The sequence below is a fragment of the Octodon degus genome, unplaced genomic scaffold (genome assembly GCF_000260255.1).
Source record: "Octodon degus isolate 3935 unplaced genomic scaffold, OctDeg1.0 scaffold00368, whole genome shotgun sequence".
In the NCBI taxonomy this organism is placed as follows: domain Eukaryota; kingdom Metazoa; phylum Chordata; class Mammalia; order Rodentia; family Octodontidae; genus Octodon; species Octodon degus.
Genome location: NW_004524944.1, coordinates 424,025 through 442,989, shown reverse-complemented (window position 1 = coordinate 442,989; position 18,965 = coordinate 424,025). Strand labels below are relative to the sequence as shown.

The 18,965-nt window shown below is 38.9% G+C and overlaps 1 protein-coding gene across 1 annotated transcript in view; it reads left to right on the top strand.

The window, feature by feature from the left end:
- The window catches only part of Arhgef26 (Rho guanine nucleotide exchange factor 26), a 127,745-nt gene that overhangs the window by 16,048 nt on the left and 92,732 nt on the right, over positions 1-18,965 (top strand). The window lies entirely within an intron of this gene.

Below are 18,965 nucleotides of genomic sequence, written 5' to 3'. Positions count from 1 at the left end.
GCAGGACCTATGCAACAAGAGTTGTAGCTTTTAGGTCTGATAAGGTCAGTGAAATCCCCTCAGGATTTATGCTGAGATCCTGTACCTGAGATTGTAGAACCTTTGTCAGTGTCAGCCATATGGATGAGTCACGGCCATTGCTTGGCCAATGTGCTCTCTGTGAAGGCCTGAGAGAGTGTTTTCTCTCCATGTGACTCTCCTTAGGCACACTCTATGTCATCGATCACTTTCCTCTTTGGCCCTATAATCTCCTTCATCAGAAAATTGGGGACACTACCGAGTTACATGACGTTATAGTACAAGTTCTCATATGTCCTGAGTCTTAATTGACCTTGAATTGCTAGGGCCAAAATGTTGGCTTTCCTTGCGGGCCTCCTTTTTCTCTAATTTTGGTGTGTAAACTTTAAGCCTTTCAACTTTGTTACATTTTGAAAGATAATAATTGGAGGTCATGACTTTTTCTTGCCATTGCCCTAAAGGTTATAACTTATAGTTTGAAAAACAGTAAATCTAACTCCCAGAACATTTGTGTTCTGGCATTGTGGTGAATGGGGCACATAAAACAAGCTTTCACTACAGAAACAGAATACTATTAAAAAGGCGAGTAGAAATGAAATGTTTAGCTGATGTTTTTAAAGGCATGTAGGAGACAAAAGCAGTGAACTTACCATCAGCAAATTCTACTGACATGATGTGAAAAATCAGATAGGCTAAAAAGGAAGAAAAGCAATAAAATGAATACATGTGATGCCAATAAAGTTTGATATATACATAAGTGAAGGAAGGGAAATACTGGGCTTATTGCTCAGGTCTACTTACAATAAAATAATTCTTTTTTTTTTTTTTGCGGAACCGGGGATTGAACTTAGGGCCTTACACTTGCCAGGCAAGCACTTATTCTACTGAGCTATCTCCCTGCCCCTCTTTTTTTTTTTTTTTTCCTACTGAGAATGAAACTCAGGACCTTGTACTTGCCAGGTAGGTGCTGTGCCACTGGGCTATATCCTTGGTTTCAATAAAATAATTCTTGCCTAGTGAAACTGTTACATGATTTGTACATTGAATGTAAAATATTTACTTAATCAACTACTTTTCTGAAATAGGGTTTGTTCAAGTTTTTAGAAATAATTAACTTAAAAAAGTAATTGCAGTGTCATTGTTGTTCCACATAACTTACTGTCTTGAATTTTGTTATTCCTATCCACCTGCCACTTTACAAATATAACAAACAGAAAATAGCAGCTAAGGAGTTAGCAACACCCTTCTAAGGAGGTGTTCTGCGTGTGTGAGAGGGGAGGTGCCGTGGAGGTTTCTGGCCTCAGCCCCAGCCTGAGCGTGCCTACCCTGTGGGCCACGGCCTCATCTCATTCCTCTCTTTCTGGCCCTCGTAGCCTCCTGTATCAGTCATACTTGCAAGTCTGTCTGTCGTCACTCAGTGTCAACATTGCCTCATAACCCTTGGTTTGGATTTGACTCAGAATCTTTCTTATTGCTTCCCCATGCCTCAGCGTCTCCCTTTCTTCTCTGTGTCTGGTAGCTGCCTCTCATTTCCCTGGCTTTTCTTTGGGATGAAACCAAAGAAATACAGGTATTTTGACATTGTTATTATTATTATTTATTTTTTTATTTTATGTATTTGGAGCAGGGTCTCACTACGCAGCTAGGACTCATAGTGATTCTCCTGTTTTCACCCTACTCAGTGCTGAGATTATAGGCGTGCATCACTATGCCTAGACTCGGTGGCCAGCTCAGCACACCCCAGGGCCGGGCCAGCACTGCATGTGGTGCCAGGGATCAAACCTGGTCCCTTCACTTGCATAAGCAGGCCTTTAGTCTGGTGAGCTATCTTGCCGACCCTGATATTTTGACATCTTAAACAGTTTAATTATCTGCCTTGTTTCTTTTTTGAGAGAGGATGTTGAAACACATTTTAGCTTTTCTTATTGAAGGTGATCATTTAGTTTCAAAGTCAAGACATGTTTATTGCAGAAAAATCATCAAATACCAATAGATAAGGAGAAAATTAAAGTTAGTTGAGATCCTTTCTCTGTTGCAATTTGTTTTATAAATTTTCAGGTCTTTTGATAAAAATGTATATGTAGAGATTGCAATAATAGTAGTAGTTTCATCACTGCTTTTTTCTTTAAAAATGTTGTAATTATCTTTTCATGTCACTAAACCTGCCATGTTGTAATCTGTTCTTTTCTCTGAATAATGTTATATCTTTCCAAATCATTGAACTTTTGTCCATACCTTTTTAAGGTTCACTTACTATTCCATCAAATAAATAGATGGTCAGTTCTTTCCATTAATTTCATACCCTTAGTAATTAGTTTGTTTCTAATTTTTCTTTTAAAATTCAAAATGTAATTACAAAAAGCAATAAATACAGCCTCTTCAGTAACAAATTAGATGGAATTATTAAGACTGCTAACTGCTATTGGTCTGGTCTGCTGCCCTGTATTTTATTAAGTAGTCCATTTTTTAAATAGTTCATCTTTTATTAAACACCTTTATAGAATCGCTCTCATATCCTAAAGTCGTTCTCTTTCATCCTGTCTGCTTCTGTGCCATTAGCTTTCCATGTGTTTGGTAACTTCATTTCCCTTCCTGATTGATGGTAGATATATGAGAACCACATCTCATGCTCATGTGGGAATAGTGGATGAATAAATCTGGGTTCAGACTCAATGGCCCACAGGGATACAGGTCAGAGGCAGCCACAAGTAAAAGAGGAATTTGTTTATGAGAGAGATGTCAAGACTAGTGCATGAGCTAAGTCACTAGAATTATAGCCTTGCTAACTAGTTGACTTTCACTGCAGCAGAAGCTGGGAATCCAGCAAGGTATTGAGGTGTGCAAGAGGAGGAGCTTGAGTTAGGGCAAGCATAGCTACAGATCACCACTCAGAAGTTTATCAAATTGCAGAGGTTATTATGTGGCAGCAGTTAAGAGCTCAGACTTGGGTGATGGGCAGGCAGAGAATGTCAGGCTTCTCTGTATCTCCATTTTTTACTTGTGAACTATGAGAGTAATCCTTTTCCTGCAGGGCTGTGAGCTTTGGATGCATGGTACATGGTAAGCATTTGATGCGATGATAGCTTGAGAGATAAAGGAAGAATCAGCAAGAACTCTGAATGAGGAATTGGGTGGCTAGGGAAGGCTGTCTTCAAATGAGGAAATGCGTGTTTAACTCCAAGTCATAAAAAGCACCACAGTGTAATCATTTAATCATCTATCCATTTGTTGCTTGTACTGTCAGCTTCAGCTGTACATTGGAGTAATTTCATTTCATTTGGGAACTTTGGCTGTGTCTGTGAGATGCAGCACAGAGCAGAGGGGAGTGGAAGTCACGGGTCCTACTCTGGTTTATCTGATTTACTGTCGTTTTACTAGACCTGATGCTTCCTGCATGAAGCCCACTCCCTGGTGTTTCTTGAGATCCAAAAATGTTGCTGACCACTATAGAATTTAGTTTAACAACAAAAGAGAAAAGAAGTCATTTTTTTGAACAAAGGAATTAAAAGTCACTGGCATGTTACTTGACACATTTTTTAAAATTTAATGTAATATTTTGTCAAATGCACCATTGTCTTCTACTTTTCCTTTTGCAAATTTGGTATTCAGTCCACCACTATTCCCCAGCCATGCTTCTCTATCTTGATCTCACTTGTCTGGTCTCTGGTTGCACAGTCCTCTGCCTCTTCAAAAACCAATGTTCTTTGGTGGCTCATAACTCAAGGCAAGCCATGCCCCAGGAACTTTCTCCGTGGAGAAATTGGGGCTGGAGAGACTTGTGAGGGCTGGTTCCAGAGCTGTTATTTCTGCACCCTGGAATGTTTTCCCTTTTTAGAACTTCAAACAGATTTTTCAATGGTTGCTTTTCTCTATTTGCAGTGAAAAACTTCTAGGTTATTAACAGTCCAGGAAGGACTCTGGTTTTGTTAAGGAGGTAGAAAGGCTCTGAAAGTAATTGGGTCCTGGGATACAATTTTACTTCGCAGTCCCTTTCCAACTGAGCTTTTGAGAAAAGAAGCCTATGCATGGAGAATCACTGTTAGACATGAAAAGGCAGCTTATTTTCACCGAGTAAGTGCTGGAAAGTTGGAAGAACTTGGATATCTTGTATAACAGTGCTTCATGAAGTCAGTGACCTTGGGTTATATATATCCTGTGTATTTTTTTGTCTTTTTGAGACAGGGTCTTGCTCTGTAGTTCAGGCTGGCCTTGAGCTCACTTTGTAGCCCAGACTGATCTTGAACTCAGCAATCCTCCTGCTTCAGCCTCCTGAGTGCTGAGATTGCAGGTGTGTGCCACCATGCCCAGTCTCCTATGTAATTTTTAACTCTTAAATCTTTTTGGTTAATCTGCTCTTCCATTCTTCTATTTTTCTTGGTTGGTGGGAAAAAGGGAAGGAATATACACTCATCTTACCCAGAAATAACATCAAGTCATGGAGGGCCCTGTGCTTGGATGCCTTTTTACCAAAAGAAAATAATCTTGTCAGCCAAGACTGGTGCTCTTGTGTCTCTCTGCAGAGATAGGACTGATTCTGCACACAGAGGCTTGGTGGAAAAGGCAATATTAGGATTCTGTAGAACTTAGAGGACTTGTCCTACACATTATTCCTATCAAGGATCAATGGATATTGAACAAAATAAGGATTTCCTGACAGTTCTCTGCAAAGTGAAGACATTTAGTGTAATCTTAGTGAGTATAGTAATGAAATCTGTGGCAAAAGTCTGTCCCTTCTTTCCTGAAATACCCATCTGGAAATCTCAGAATTACAAAGCTCCTTACAGGGCTGGTATAAGGAAACACCAGGAATTGGAAGGTTTATGAACTACAGGAAATCGTTCCTCATAGTTTTGGGCGTTGAGAAAACCACAACCAAGACAGATTTAATATTTGGTATGGCGTCGCTTTTCCGCTTAGTTTCCTTCCTGCCATGTATTCACGTGGTAGAAGAGGACAGGGGAAAAGGACTCTGCAGCCTGTTTTTATAAAGGTTCTAGCCCTATTCTCAGGGGCTCCACCTTTATGATCTAATCAGCTCCCAAAAGATTCTACCTCCCAACACCATCACCTTGAAGTTTAGATCTCTTAAGTAAGAGTTGAGGAGGGGTCACAAAGTACAGACTTCACCATAAAGTACCAAGTAGGACATTGCCAATTTTAGATGAACATCTTATAATTAATTGGAGATACTTTAGGGTAGTTACTATTTTATAAATTTAGTAAATCACAGGAGAAGAATTTTAAAACTGAATATGTAATTTAATATTATGAATTTAGAAGTAGTATAATATTAGTTAGTTCTCTGCCTTTACTGTCTTAAAAAGTCACAAAATATACCTTCATATTTTTAAACAGGTCAGAATTATAGTCTATGCATTCTTTATTTTAGCTAATTTTTATTTGCTGAAAATGTTAAAGATAGTAGTATATATTCAACTTTATGCAGAGTCTACCTTGGTCAGATCTAAAGAGTTTTGTAAGTTGGCTAGACTATACAAAATCAAGAACCCCAAATTAAATTCACTGCTTAGTGTTGCATTAAACTACTTGTGCAATTCTATTTGTTGAAGGCTTTTTTTTTTCTTTTTTCTTTGCAGTACCAGGGTTGGACCTAAGTGATTTACACTGGCGCACATACCTAGAACTTGCCTCTCTTGTTGCTGGTACAAAATAACTAACACCCGCAAGTTAAAGAAGGGCAGATTTACTTAGTTCACAAGTGCTAGAAGTTTCAGTCCATAATTGACTGGCTCCAGAGAGAGTGGCATGGCAGAAGGGGATAGCAGAGGAGAAAAGATCATGGTGTTGCTGGCAGAAAGCAGTGAAGCATGAGCCTTTCCTTTACCTTTTATTCCATTCAGGCTACAAACCGCGCACATCCAGTTGGGCCTTCCTGTCACCACACCCAGAGTTGTGCTAAACCAATCAGTGGACTGATACCATTATCACAAACCCTTAATCCATATTCACACATACTAGATTCCACTACCTCCCTAAATCTGTACCTATGAGTGCATTGGGCATTGGGGGGACATATAAATATAAGCAATAGTACCACTTGTCCATCTTTTTTTGGAGAGAATCTTGCTAGTCACCAAATTGCCCAGGCAGGAATTAAATGTGTTGTCCTTCTGCCTCAGCCTCTGAGTGCTGGGATTACAGGCTTGTTGGTGATGTATTTAAATCCATTGAAACCAATGAGGAGTAAGAAAGTGAGGTTGGCTGGCTGGGCTGTGTGTGTTCCCATTTGTTCTTAGCAATAGCTACCAATGTGAAATGTATATTTTAAAAATGAAGGAATCTCCCCTGTGGGAAGCTTGTCTAGCAGGCTCTGGGCTTGTCAGGGAGGCCAGTTGTTTGCTCTACAGTGAGTGGAAAGGATCTTCTTCAGAGAAGAAGGAATAAGCTGGTTTATTTGGCCATAGGACTAAATTCCATTTTCTGAACAATACCAACAATAAAGCTGATTCTGTGGTTTCTAACTGGAAGACAAAATAAGGAACCTGTGCACTTTTAATACCTCCCATTTTAAGTAGCAAAATAGGACTCTGGTTTTTTTAAAATTTTATTTATTTATTTGTTTGTTACAGCAATCATAGTGATCCTCCTGTGTCAGCCTCCCCAGCGCTGGGATTACAGGCATGTGCTACCGCACCTGGTTTTTGCTCAGCACATGTGGTAAGGGGGCTCAAACTCAGGTCCTTCTGCTTGCAAGGCAGTCACTTAGACCACTGAGCTATCTCCCAAGCCCAGGGCTTATCAGTTTTAATAGCTGATATATTCTTTCTTTTCACAAGTGGTGAGAAGAGGATCCTCCAAAGACACGTGATACAGTTCACAATATCCTCGATTCTCTTGCGAAAAATATGCAAACTGTACAGAGCATGTGATTTAAAAACTGTAGGCATAAACATGTTTTATAAATTTTTTATCATGCAAAAAATACTCAACTTTTCCAGTCATTTTGATCTAAATTTACTGGTAAGATTTTGAATTACTAAAATTTCCTGAAGTATTTATTACTGAAAAAAAAATTTTTTAAGGGTTGACAAGATAGCTCAGCAGACTAAGCACCTGCTTAGGCAAGTGCAAGGAGAGGGGTTCGATTCCTGGTACAACATACCATGCTGGCCCCACCTCTGGGTGCACTGAGCTGGCCACCAACTCAGGGCATGGTGGCACACTCCTGTAATCCCAGAGCTGGGAAGGCTGAAAATGGGAGGATCTCTATGAGTCTGAGCTGTGTAGTGAGACCCTGTATACCAAATACTATTTGTGTGTGTGTGTGTGTGTGTGTGTGTGTGTGTGTGTGTGATATTATATATGTATGTTTATGTGTAATTAAAAACTTTTTTACACAGTCTCTCTTTTTCTTTCTCCCTATTTCCTTCCGCACTTCCTCTCTCTTTTCCCTTCAGGTCTGTGTTATGCTTAATGTTGTATTCCTGTATTTTCACTCACTGCTGTTTTTCTTTGCTTTCTGTTTTTCTTTTTGAGACTTCTTTGCAGGTCATTCTGTTTTTCTTTGCAGGTCCTTCTGTTTTTCTCCTAGTCCTGCCTCTGCTCTGCCTCTCCAGACACCTGCCCTCACGTATACTTAGAGTCCAGCGCAGCAGGGGTCCTCAGGTAGACAAAAGGACTCTTTTGGGTACCTGTCCTGTGCAGAGCGTGGAAGGGCTGAGGCAGAACAGGCAGTGAGTGTACAGGCCCTGGAGCAGTGGCCTGGAAGCCAGCCATTAGGGACTATTTGGTCAGAACTCTCCAGAGCAAACGTTGAGGCTTGGAGAATGTACCCCGATTGAGTTTCCTTAATCATAATTCAAGTACACTTCCTGGATCTTTTTTTTTTTTCCATCACAGTGGAGCTGTGTGAGCTGCTGGTTTTCTATCCATGGCTTTGTAAATAAAGGAACATTTTAGTATTTGTCATATTAATGTTAGTGAAAGCTGATGATTCTTAGAATTAATACTTTTCAAAACTACCTTCTCCTCTCCCTCAAGCACAACAGCTTTAACTAGGATTTCTCTTTTTGACAGGATGGAGTTTCTCAGTCCCTCAGTAACTAGCTAGTGCGTGTATCCCCAGGTATTTCATTCACTTCCCTTTAAGATTGTCAGATCTGAACTTCCTTTGGATGGAGACACCAGAGTGTGGAAATTCTTGCTGGTGACCTCACCTGCAGAGATTGTGGCATGGTGCCTGCATATCCATCTGCCCGGATTTTGTGTCAGGCAGGAAATCCTGTGAAATTCCTGCTCAGGGTTAACCAGAGAGACTCTGAAGGGTTTTATTCTTGCTGGTCGCCTCCCTTATGAAAATGCATAGAGAAGCCCTTTTGCACATGGATTCTTGCTGACACATTGACTGAGGGTCAGGATGATAGGTATGGCTAAGAACGTCCTATAGTGTAGGTGCACCAAAACAATGCGTGGAAACTTTGGCACAAACCTAGTTTGTAGAAAGTATCATAGAGAACATATCCAAGTTCCAGAAAGGCGGTCCTATTCACTGAGAGCAGGAGCTTATGATTAGAAGTATGAGTCCTAAAGTGAGGCAAGAAAAGATGCAGCCCCTGGCCTTGCTCCTGTTGGCTCCATGCATTTGGGTCCTCAGTCTCAGTTGTTTTTCTCTGTGAAAGCTGTACACTTTCCCGATATTTCATGGTGGCTCAATGGTAAAAGGGTATAAGATGCTTAACACATTTCCTGCCACCAGATAAATATTCTATAAATGATTGCAATTGTGCTATTGATTTAGGACTCTTTCTTCTGTATTGTTTTCTGGCTTCTTTCCATAAACAAATGAAATAAAATAACAAGTGTTTTCAGTTTCCACAACACTACAGTGTAGAGAGGATTGTGTACCATGGGCCTTCACATGAGGCTGTGCAGCACATCTTCTAGGATTCTCAGAGACTTTGTAAGGATGGCCAGAAATAGGTTTAAGGACTCCATTTCCCAGATTCTCATCTTGAGTATTTTTTATAAAATTGGGACTTTATCTGCAACTAAAGCCTTAAGATAAGTTGTATTTCCTAATAGCTTAGCAGATTACAGTGCCTGCAAGCAGGTGCAAGGGCCAGGGATTCAATCCCTGGGCCTGCCATGCCGGCCCAGCCCATGGGGCACACTGAGATGATAATTGAGACTGGACGTGGTGGCACACGCCTGTAAGCCCAGCTCTTGGGAGGCTGTAAACAGGCGGATCACTACGAGTCAATCTATTAGTGAGACCGTGAAACCCTGTAGGCCCTTTCCTAAAAAAAAAAAAAAAAAAAAAAGATAAGTTGTATTTTCCACTTGCTTTTCAACAATTGCTCTTTGCCATTTTACCATAGAAAGACATTTCCTACTTATCTGAAATATTCCTGTGATGTCAGTCCTTGTCCCAAGGAGTAAAACTGCTGGGGCTTTCAATAAGGTGGTCCCTTTGAAATGTTGGTTTCAGTGACCATTTTATTTCTCTTTTACAAGTGTTTATTTGTACATGTTTACAGAACATAATCATTTATCTTAGTTCTTTCTTCCCCTTTCTTTTCCATCCTCATTTATTTTTTATTTTTTTAAATTCTCTTTTGCCAGCCCAGCACCTGGGAGGCTGAAAAACAAGAGGATCATTATGAGTCCAATCTGTGTAATGAGACCATGTAAACCCTGCACTAAATACATAAAAAAATTATTTGTTTTAGAATTCTTTATCAAGTTCTCATAAGCACATATTAGCAGGCATATAAAATGGCCAAAAACATATAAAGCAGTTGTACTAAATCAAGGCGCACTTTTAGGTGTATTGCCTATACTGGATTACAGTGACTTCTTTTATGCTTTCTGTTTTCCCTATTGCATTTTATTTTGCACTTTCTTTCTATACTGACTTCATTATATAAGAGAAATCTTATGCTATTTAAGCTTGTATGTCTGAATTTTTCATTTAATGTTTTGGTTTTAAGGTGCACCAATTTTCTAACAAATGACTCAAGTTTATCCTTCTTTCTGGCAGAATAGTTTTCTTTATTCATTGATGGACATATAGGCTACTTGTAAGGCTTAGCTATTATGAATTGTGCTACTATAAAGATAGGTGTGTGTGTGTATATCATTGTAATGTGATGTCTTTACCTCTTTGGGGAAGAATCCAACAAGGAGAATAGCTTGGATGAGTGAAATTTCTAGTTTCAGTTTTTTGAGGAATCTCCATTCTGATTTCCATAATGGTCTTGGCAGCTTACACTCCCACCAACAATGAAGAAGGGTTCTTTTTGCCCCTGCAGGCTTTCCAGCATTTATTATTTGATTTCTTGAAAAAAGCCATTCTTTCTGGAGTGAGATGAAATCTATGTGTTGTCTTAATTGCATTTCTTGAATGACCAGCAATGCTGACTATTTTTTTCATGTATTTCTTGGCCATCTATCCTTCCTCACCTGACAAGTGTTTATTCCATTCAAATCATCATTTTTGATTGGACCTTTAAATTGTTTGAGTCCTTAATATATTCTAGATACCACTGAGGTGTAGCTAGGATTTTCCCCCATTCTGTAGGCAGTCTCTGCTTTGTTGTTTCCTTTGCTATACAGCAGCATTATAATTTGATAAGATCCTATGTGGTTTGTTTTTTTTTTTGTTTTTTAATCCTATGTGTTGATTCTGGGTATTATTTCTTGTACAGCCCAGATTCTATTTCGACAGGTTTTTTTTTTTTTTTTTTTTTTGAATCGGGGATTGAACTCAGGCCCTTGTGCTTGCCAGGCAAGTGCTTATTTTACTGAACCATCTCCCCAGGCCCCTAGAAAGGCTTTGTTTACAACTTTTTCTATGTCTTTAAAAGTTTTACCTATTTTATATTCCAGAAGATTAGGTATTTCTGTTTTAACATTTAGATCTTCAATCCATTTTGATTTTAGTGCATGACAAGAAATACAGGTCTAGGTTCCATCTTTGGTGTGCAGATAGGCAGTGTTCCCAGCACCATTTGTTAAACAGATTATCTTCCCTACAGCAAAAATATTTGGCCCCTTTGTAAAGATAAGGTAGCTCAATGTGCCTGGAGTTGTTTCCGCATCCTCTATTCTATTCCATTGAGCCATAGTCTGTTATTTCTGCCAATACCATCTTGTTTTTATCACTGTAGCTTTGTGATATATTTTGAAGCCTTTCCCTTGTTGCACAAAGTGATTATTGCTATAAAGGGCTCTTTTCATTCCGTATGATTTTTAGCATTACTATCATTGCTTCTGTGAGGAACACTACTGATATTTTGACTGGTATTACATTATTTTCTGTAAGTTTTGAAAGTATGGCCCTTTTAACTTCTATTGCCTCTGCTTATCCAGGAACAGGGAATACATTTCCATTTGCTGATGTCCATTTTGATCTTCTTTTTCAGAATAATGTAATTTTTATTATAGAAGTCTTTCATTTTTCAGTCAGGTTAATTGCTAAGTATTTCATTTCTCTAAATGCCACTGCGAGACTTAGATATCTAATTTCTCTCTTGGTGTGTTTATTATTAGTGGAGAGGAATGTCATTGATTTTTAAATGTTAACTTTGTCTACACTGCTGAGTTTGGTTATTCTAGGAGTCTTGGTGGAATTTTGGGGCCTTCTCCGTAGGGATCATGCCACCTGCAGATAATAATTTAACTTCTTCCTTTCTTATTAGTTTTTTCTTTCCTTTTCTTTCCTTCTCTTATTTGATTGTTCTGATTAATGTTACAAGAACTGTACTGAACAGGTCTTGTTCCTGATTCTAGAGGGAAAACTTCCAGCTTTTCTCCCCTTAATGTGACATTGGCCATTCATTTTTCATAGGTCACCTTTATCAGCTTGAGAAAAAGATGTTCTATACCTATTTTCATCAATGTTTTATCATTAATAGATGTGAGATTTTGTCAAATGCCTTTTCTGTGTGTATTGAGAGGACCATGTCCTTATTTATGGGATATATTACACTTTATTGACTTGCATATGTTGAACCATCGCTGCACTCTTGAAATGAATCCTACTTCATCATGATATATGACCTTTTGGATAAGTCTTTGCATTCTGTTTGCCAGTATCTATTTATTTATTTATGATGTATATATTTTTTCTGTATTTAGGAGAGGGTCAACAGGGTCTACAGATTCTCACTCATAGATTGGACTTCTAGTGATTCTCCTGTTTTCAGCCTCCCAAGCACTGGGATTACAGGCGCACATCACCACACCCAGTCTCAATCACCATCTCAACGTGCCCCAGAGGAGAGCTGGACCTGGCATTGCACTCACGGGATTGAACCCCGGCCACAGCACTCTGCCTAAACAGGCACTTTAGTCTGCTGAGTTATCAGGCTGGCCCTCTATTTGCCCAGTATCTCATTGAGAACTTTTGCATATGTGTTCATTAAAAGGATTGGCCTGTAGTTCTCTTTTTTGGTTGGCTCCTTTTCTTTTTTTGGAATCAGGGCAATGTTTGTTTCCAAGAATAACTTTGAGAGTATTGCTTCCCTTTCATTTCATTGAAGAGTTTGAGGAATATTGATGTTAGAGCATCTCTGAAGTTCTTGTAGAATTTGGGTGTGAATTTATCAGGACATTGGCTTTTCTTTTTTCTTTTTCTTTTCTTTTCTTTTTTTTTTTAAACCAGAAATTGAACTCAGGACCTTGCCCTTGCCTGAAAAGTGCTATGCCTCTGAGCTGAATCCCAGCCCTGAGTGTTTCTTAGTTGATAGATTTTTTTAAAATTATTTTTTAAGTTTCATTGACTAATATTGGATTATTTCAGATTTTTACATATTCTTGAGTTAGCTTTGGTAGTTTATATATATCTAGGAATTTATGCATTTCTTCTGAATTTTCCATTTTATTAGAGTACAGGTTCTCAATGTAGTTACCACCAATATTTCTAAGTTTTGGAAGAATCCATTATGATTTTTCTTTCTAATTGCATGGATTTGAGTCTTTTCTATCCTTATTTCAGTAAGATTGACTAGGACCTTGTCTATTTTGTTTATTCTTTTTTTTTTTTTTGTTCAGGGTCTCACTACATAGCTTCAACTCATAGTGATCCTCCTGTTTTTAGCCTCCTCAGTGCTGGGATTACAGGTGCAGGCCACCACACCCAGTCTCAGTCACCATCTCAATGCATCCTGGGTGCAGGGCCAGCGTGGCACACTGGGGATTGAACGCTGGTCCCTGTGCCTGCTTAATCAGGTGCATTAGCCCACTAAGCTATCTGGCCAGCCCTTTTACACTATTAATACATGTGTGTAACACACACTTACATTCCTTTTTGGAAGTTGGTACTGTCCATAATACATCTTGATTCCTTTTTCATCCCCTAGCCTATCCCTCCTTGTCCTGTACACCCATAATTTGATCCTTTATTTTATTTTTTGGTATGTGTTTTTACAGCATGTGCATAACAAATCCCAATTCCTTTTCTCATCTCCTGTATCTCCCTACCTTTCCTTCTTTCCATGTCTTGAGCTCTCTCCCCCTTGAGAAAAATCATGAGACCCTTCCCCTTTGAGAAAAATTGGTCTCCTTACTTCCTGCTATCCATTTTTTATTTTAACTTTGTGTTTCTCATGTAACAGAAGTCACATGACATTTAAACATATGTGTGTGATGCATAGCAGTGAAATCCATAATAGCTGAGTCTTGGAACCAACCTAAATCTGCATCAGCAGATAAATGGATAAAGAAAATGTGCTATTTATACACAATGAAATACTACTCTGCTAAAAAGAAAGATAAACTTCAGTCATTTGTAGGAAGATGGTATTGTTTAAATTCCATGAATTTGCATAGTTTTGTGGCCATTGATTTGTACTTTCATTCCACTATAGTATAACATGCGTGGAATAATACTGATTCTATTACAGTTACTTAAGTGTGCTTTATGGGCTAGTATACTGTCCTTTCTGGAGAAAGTCCATATGCTGCTGAGAATGTGTATTCTGTAGTTGGATAGAACACTTTGTAGGTATCTAAGTCCATTTGTTTGAAGGTTTGGTTCAACTTTAATATTTGTTGATTTTTTTTTTTGTCTAGTTGAGAAGTCCACTTGTGATCAATTGTAGATCTCCCATTACAATTGTACTGGTGTTTATCTGATTTTTCATTTCCATTGATCTTTTTGGGTATGCTTGTGTTTGGTGTATATATATTTATAATTATTATAATTATTCCTGTTGATCGGTTCTCTTAACCAATATGTAGTGATCTTCTTTGTCTCTTTTGATCAGTTTTGGAATCCACTTTGTCTGCTTTTAAGATAAGTACTGCTGCTTTTTCATAAATTCTTATTGCATGGATATTTTTCATCCTTTGATTTTTAATCTATGAATTTCTACTTGTATTAAATGTGTTCCTTATATTCAGTGCTATAAATGATTTTTGACAGTACTTTTTATTCATTTTAAAGAGAAAAAAAATATATATATATATATATATATATATATTGAGTTTTGTTTCTTGATTCATTTACCAGTCTTTCTTTTGGTTGGTGAATGGAGACTATTCGAACTTTGGGAATTATTACTAAAAGGCGTAGGCTTATTCTTGTCATTGCATTATTTTCCTGCCCTGCATGGGAGGTGGTTCAAATTCTGATGCCAGTCTATAATGTCCTTTAAAAAAAAATTACAAACCAAGCCACCAGTCTCCCACCCCACCCCTCAAAAGAGCCCTGCAAAGGGAGGCCCACCTGGCTCTTCTGTAAAATTCTACAACAGTGTGGATTAGGTGGGCAAGCCCTGCTATCCGTGTACACCTGATTGAACTGCAGCCTTACCTGGCCTGTGTAGGGAAACCCTCAGTGCCAGATCTGGTGACTCTGGAGGGAGGGCTTGCCAGCTGAGGACACTGCTTGAGAGATGTTGATGAATTTCTCATCACAGCAACACCACCACACCCCTCCCTTGGCACAATTTGGCCCTCTGTGGGAGTGGAACTGGATGGACTCGGCTTTGTATCTGACATTAGTCTGAGGTCATTGGGTGCCTGCTGGCCCCTTCTTTTCAGTGCAGCCGGTGGCCCAGCCCAGGAATAAGATGGCCTTTTCTTTTTGGACTCAGTCTTTGCAGAGTCCAGCTTCACCTGAAGCTCACTCAGTAATACCTTTCAATGTGTTTTATATTGTTTTGATTGCCTTTTTTGTAGAAATAAAAATTTATCATCCAAAAAAAAAAAAAAAAAAAAACAGTATGTTCTCTAGTTGCATCCACTTACCTATAAAAGCCTCAAATTTATTCTTTTTTATAGCTGAATGATACTCCATTGTGTAAAGATACCACATCTTTATCCATTCTTCAATTGATGGGCATTTGGGTTGTTTCCGAGATACGGCTGTGACAAATTGTGCTGCTATAAACATGGGTGCACATACAGTGTGGCATGAGGTTTTCAGTTCATTTGGAAAAATAGTAGGGCATAGCTGAGTTGAATGAGATGTCCAATCCTAGGTTTCGCACAATCTCCACACCAATTTCCACACCAACAGTGGCTGTGAGGGTTTTGTTGTTGTTGTTGTTGTTTACATATGTGTATCTCGTCAACAGACACTAGAAAAAGGGAATGAACTTACTCAAATGGAGAAGAGTTACTGAGTTGATGAGAAGGACCAGAGAGAGAGTGGGAGAAAAAGATTTATCCATGTATCTAAGCAGGATGTTTTAGACAATTGTACTGTGCATTTCTGCTGGACTATGGAAAATGCTCTGAAGTTCCCTGCTTTCATATTGTCTTTGTAGATTTGGTCTCTTTTCTATGAGCAATGAGCCAGGAACTGGTAGAAAGTACAGATTGTCCCTTTCCTTCTCTGTATTGTGTTTATTCTTCTCAATTTCTCTGTAGGTTTCGATTTTTCTCTTGAACCTTCCTGGTTCCTGAGAATCTACTTCTCTCTTTATTTCTTCCCCAAGTTGTTATTTGCCAGTGTTTTGAATTCTAATCTCAGAGGGCCTAAGTTGTTGTTACTTACCATTCTACCATTTTCTGGTTCGGAAAATCCATATCCCTGCTCAGTTCTTTAACTCTCCTAAGAGTTAAAGAAATACCAGTCTGTTAGTAATCTCACTATCTGCAGCTTTATCCTTGAACTATTTAATTTCTGTACCTGAGGTCATTCTTAACCAGATTTTGCTTTTAATACTTAATGAATTAATGTTGTGTGTTGTTTTTGATCATGTTATTGACATTTGTGATAACTGTACAGTCTAAGAGAATCTCTTTTATAGTCAGAGATCAGTGGTCATGAGATACGACGATAAGAGACCATCATGGGATTATAGGATATTAGGAGATTTGGAGAGAAAATTGACACAGGGATATAATAACAAAGAGAGAAAATATATAAAATTTCTAATTGTGAAGGAAAACTTATTTACTTCTAAGAGATCTTACCTTTTCATTAGCTGCGGCGGCATCTTCAAGATCTGAAACTCTATCTTTACTTTCACTCAAATGGTTTTGCAAGTTTGTGATTGAGATTTTAAGTTCCTCTATATCTCTTCGACTCTGCTTCATGCAATCTATTTCTTTGCTGTATTGCTTATTCAAGGAATCTCTTGTTTTTCTAATCTCTTGTATTTTTTTCTCAGTGTCTTCTTGAGGAGTTATTAATTCTTTTACTACAGAGATTATTTCTGATCTGATTTCCTCTATATGTTTCTACATTTGATTATTTACTTCAGATGCTATCAATTCAGAGATTTTTTTTTATTTCAGAGGTTATTTCTGATCTGAGTTCCTCTGTACCTTTCTGCAGTTGTTTCTTCAGATGCTATTGATTGAGACATTTCAGCTGTGTGATTCCCAATTTCTTCTGTGCTAGTGTCCTCTGCACTTTTTCTGGATGGGCTTGGGGCCTGAGATTGCATTTTGCTCCTTTGTCATTTTGTATAGCATTGTCCTCTGACCTTTGGTGTAGAGCTTTGGTGCAGTTATAGCCTTAGCACCTACTGAAATTTGGGTGCAGATCTACGAAGTTTGAATTCATCCAGCTGTGCCTGGCTTGGGTCTGGCTGCTGTGCTCAGCTCCTTCGCCTTCAGCCCTTGGAAGTGAACCTGTTGTGCCCCTCCTGCAAGATGTTCTGCTCCTGGGTTAGGGGGGTGGTTCTGGCCCCTAGTCTTTTCTCAGGGACTTCAGCTGCAGAATTTCACCTCAGGCCTGTATGCCAGGCCTGGGCTGGGTCTAGTGGGGTTCAGGAGGCACAGGAGAGCGTGGAAGCTCTCCCACACACTCGCAAGGCCTGGGCTTGGGCTGGCTCCAGAGGGGTGGAGGGGTCCCAAGATTGCAGTGGAAGGTCTCACTCATGTGGCTGGTCTGGGCTTGGTCTGGAGAAGTCCAGCAGGCACAGGGGAGTGCAGAAGCTCTCCCACACACTCACTGGGCCTGGGCTTGGGATGGGTCTGGAGGGGTCCTGAGAACGTGGCCTATTTACTTCTAATGGATGATGGTGGATATCAAATCATACCAATTTTTATGTAACACTAGACACTTTTGGATGAGCATATAACATATTTTATGTGTTTAGATTTAAAATTATCAGAAAAATATATCTTTTAATTTATGATAAAATTTTAGTTGTCAGCTTAAAAATGAGTCTAGGGAAACCTTTGAAAATTTTGTTAGGAAAAAGAAATAGCAAAAAGTTTATTTGCTACTTTTTATATTTTATTGCTGTTGATTTTCAGCATGAGAGGAGGGTCCTCTCTTGTTGGTCTTTTAAGTGCAGGATCAGCACTTTTTTTTTTTTTTTTTTTTTTTTTGTGGTCCTGGGGATTGAACTCAGACCCTGTGCTTGCCAGGCAAGTGCTTATCTACTGAGCCATCTCCCCAGCCCAGGACCAGCTTTTGTTAATCCAGCCTCTGAACAACATGAATGTCATATGCTGACCTTAGTGCCAGGTGTGTTGGAAGGGACACCAGCCCTGCCTCCTGGGAGTTCAGGTGTCTGGCAGTTGAATAGGTATTTCAGTTCTTCAACAAACAGCCCTACTACCTTATTCCAAGAACACTACTGGTGTTGATAAGTCCTGTAGGTTGCTTCACAAAAGAACGCTAGTCTGGGCATGGTGGTGCACAGTTAGAATCCCAGCATTTGAGAGTCTGAAGCAGGAGGATTGCCATGAGTTCAAGGACAGCCTGAATTACATACTGAGATGCTGTCTGAAAAACAAACAAACAAGTAAATAAAGCAAAAGAATATTAGATTGGGCTGGGGAGATAGCTCCAGAGTCTAAGCTCTTTCCTGGAAAGTACAAGAACCCACATTCAATTCCCACTACCACATATTCTGGGTGTGGTGGCACATGCCTATAATCGCAGCACTGGGGAGACTGAGACAGGAGGATCACTACAAGTCCAAGGTGCATAATGAGAACCTGTACCAATTTTTTTTAAAGAGCATTAGATTAACATCCTTATTTGTCAAGTTTAAGTATGCTAATAGATTGCTAATGTCTGGCCAGGATATGAGGAAAGAGTTTGTTCTTTTGTTTGATTGGCTTTTTCTAAAGAGTCCTGGTGTTTCATTCCATTCCTGTCCTTGTAGAAAATAATGTTAAAATGACTTCTGTGTGATCTTGGATAATGAACTTAGAGACACCATTTCATTTCTTTAATATTTGGTTTCTTCATTTATGATTTGAGAGATAAACTAGTTAGAATTAAGACCAGAACAAAAATTCTGAACCTAATAGGGTTGTGTTCTAGGCACTTTCCATTTCTTTAATGTTTAATTCTGTTAATTCATGACTGAAATTGAATTCAAAGTTTTTTTTATAACCAAAGTTAAGATGTGCTGAATTCAGAATTTTGGATAGTACCTTCATTTTTGAAGAGCATTGTTATGCATCACATAATAAACTGTCAAAGTAGATAGTGAGGTTAAGCTTAACAGCCTAAGTTGTATGGTAATAACAATAAGCTTGTCTTCTGGAGGGTTAACAACCTAAGTTTG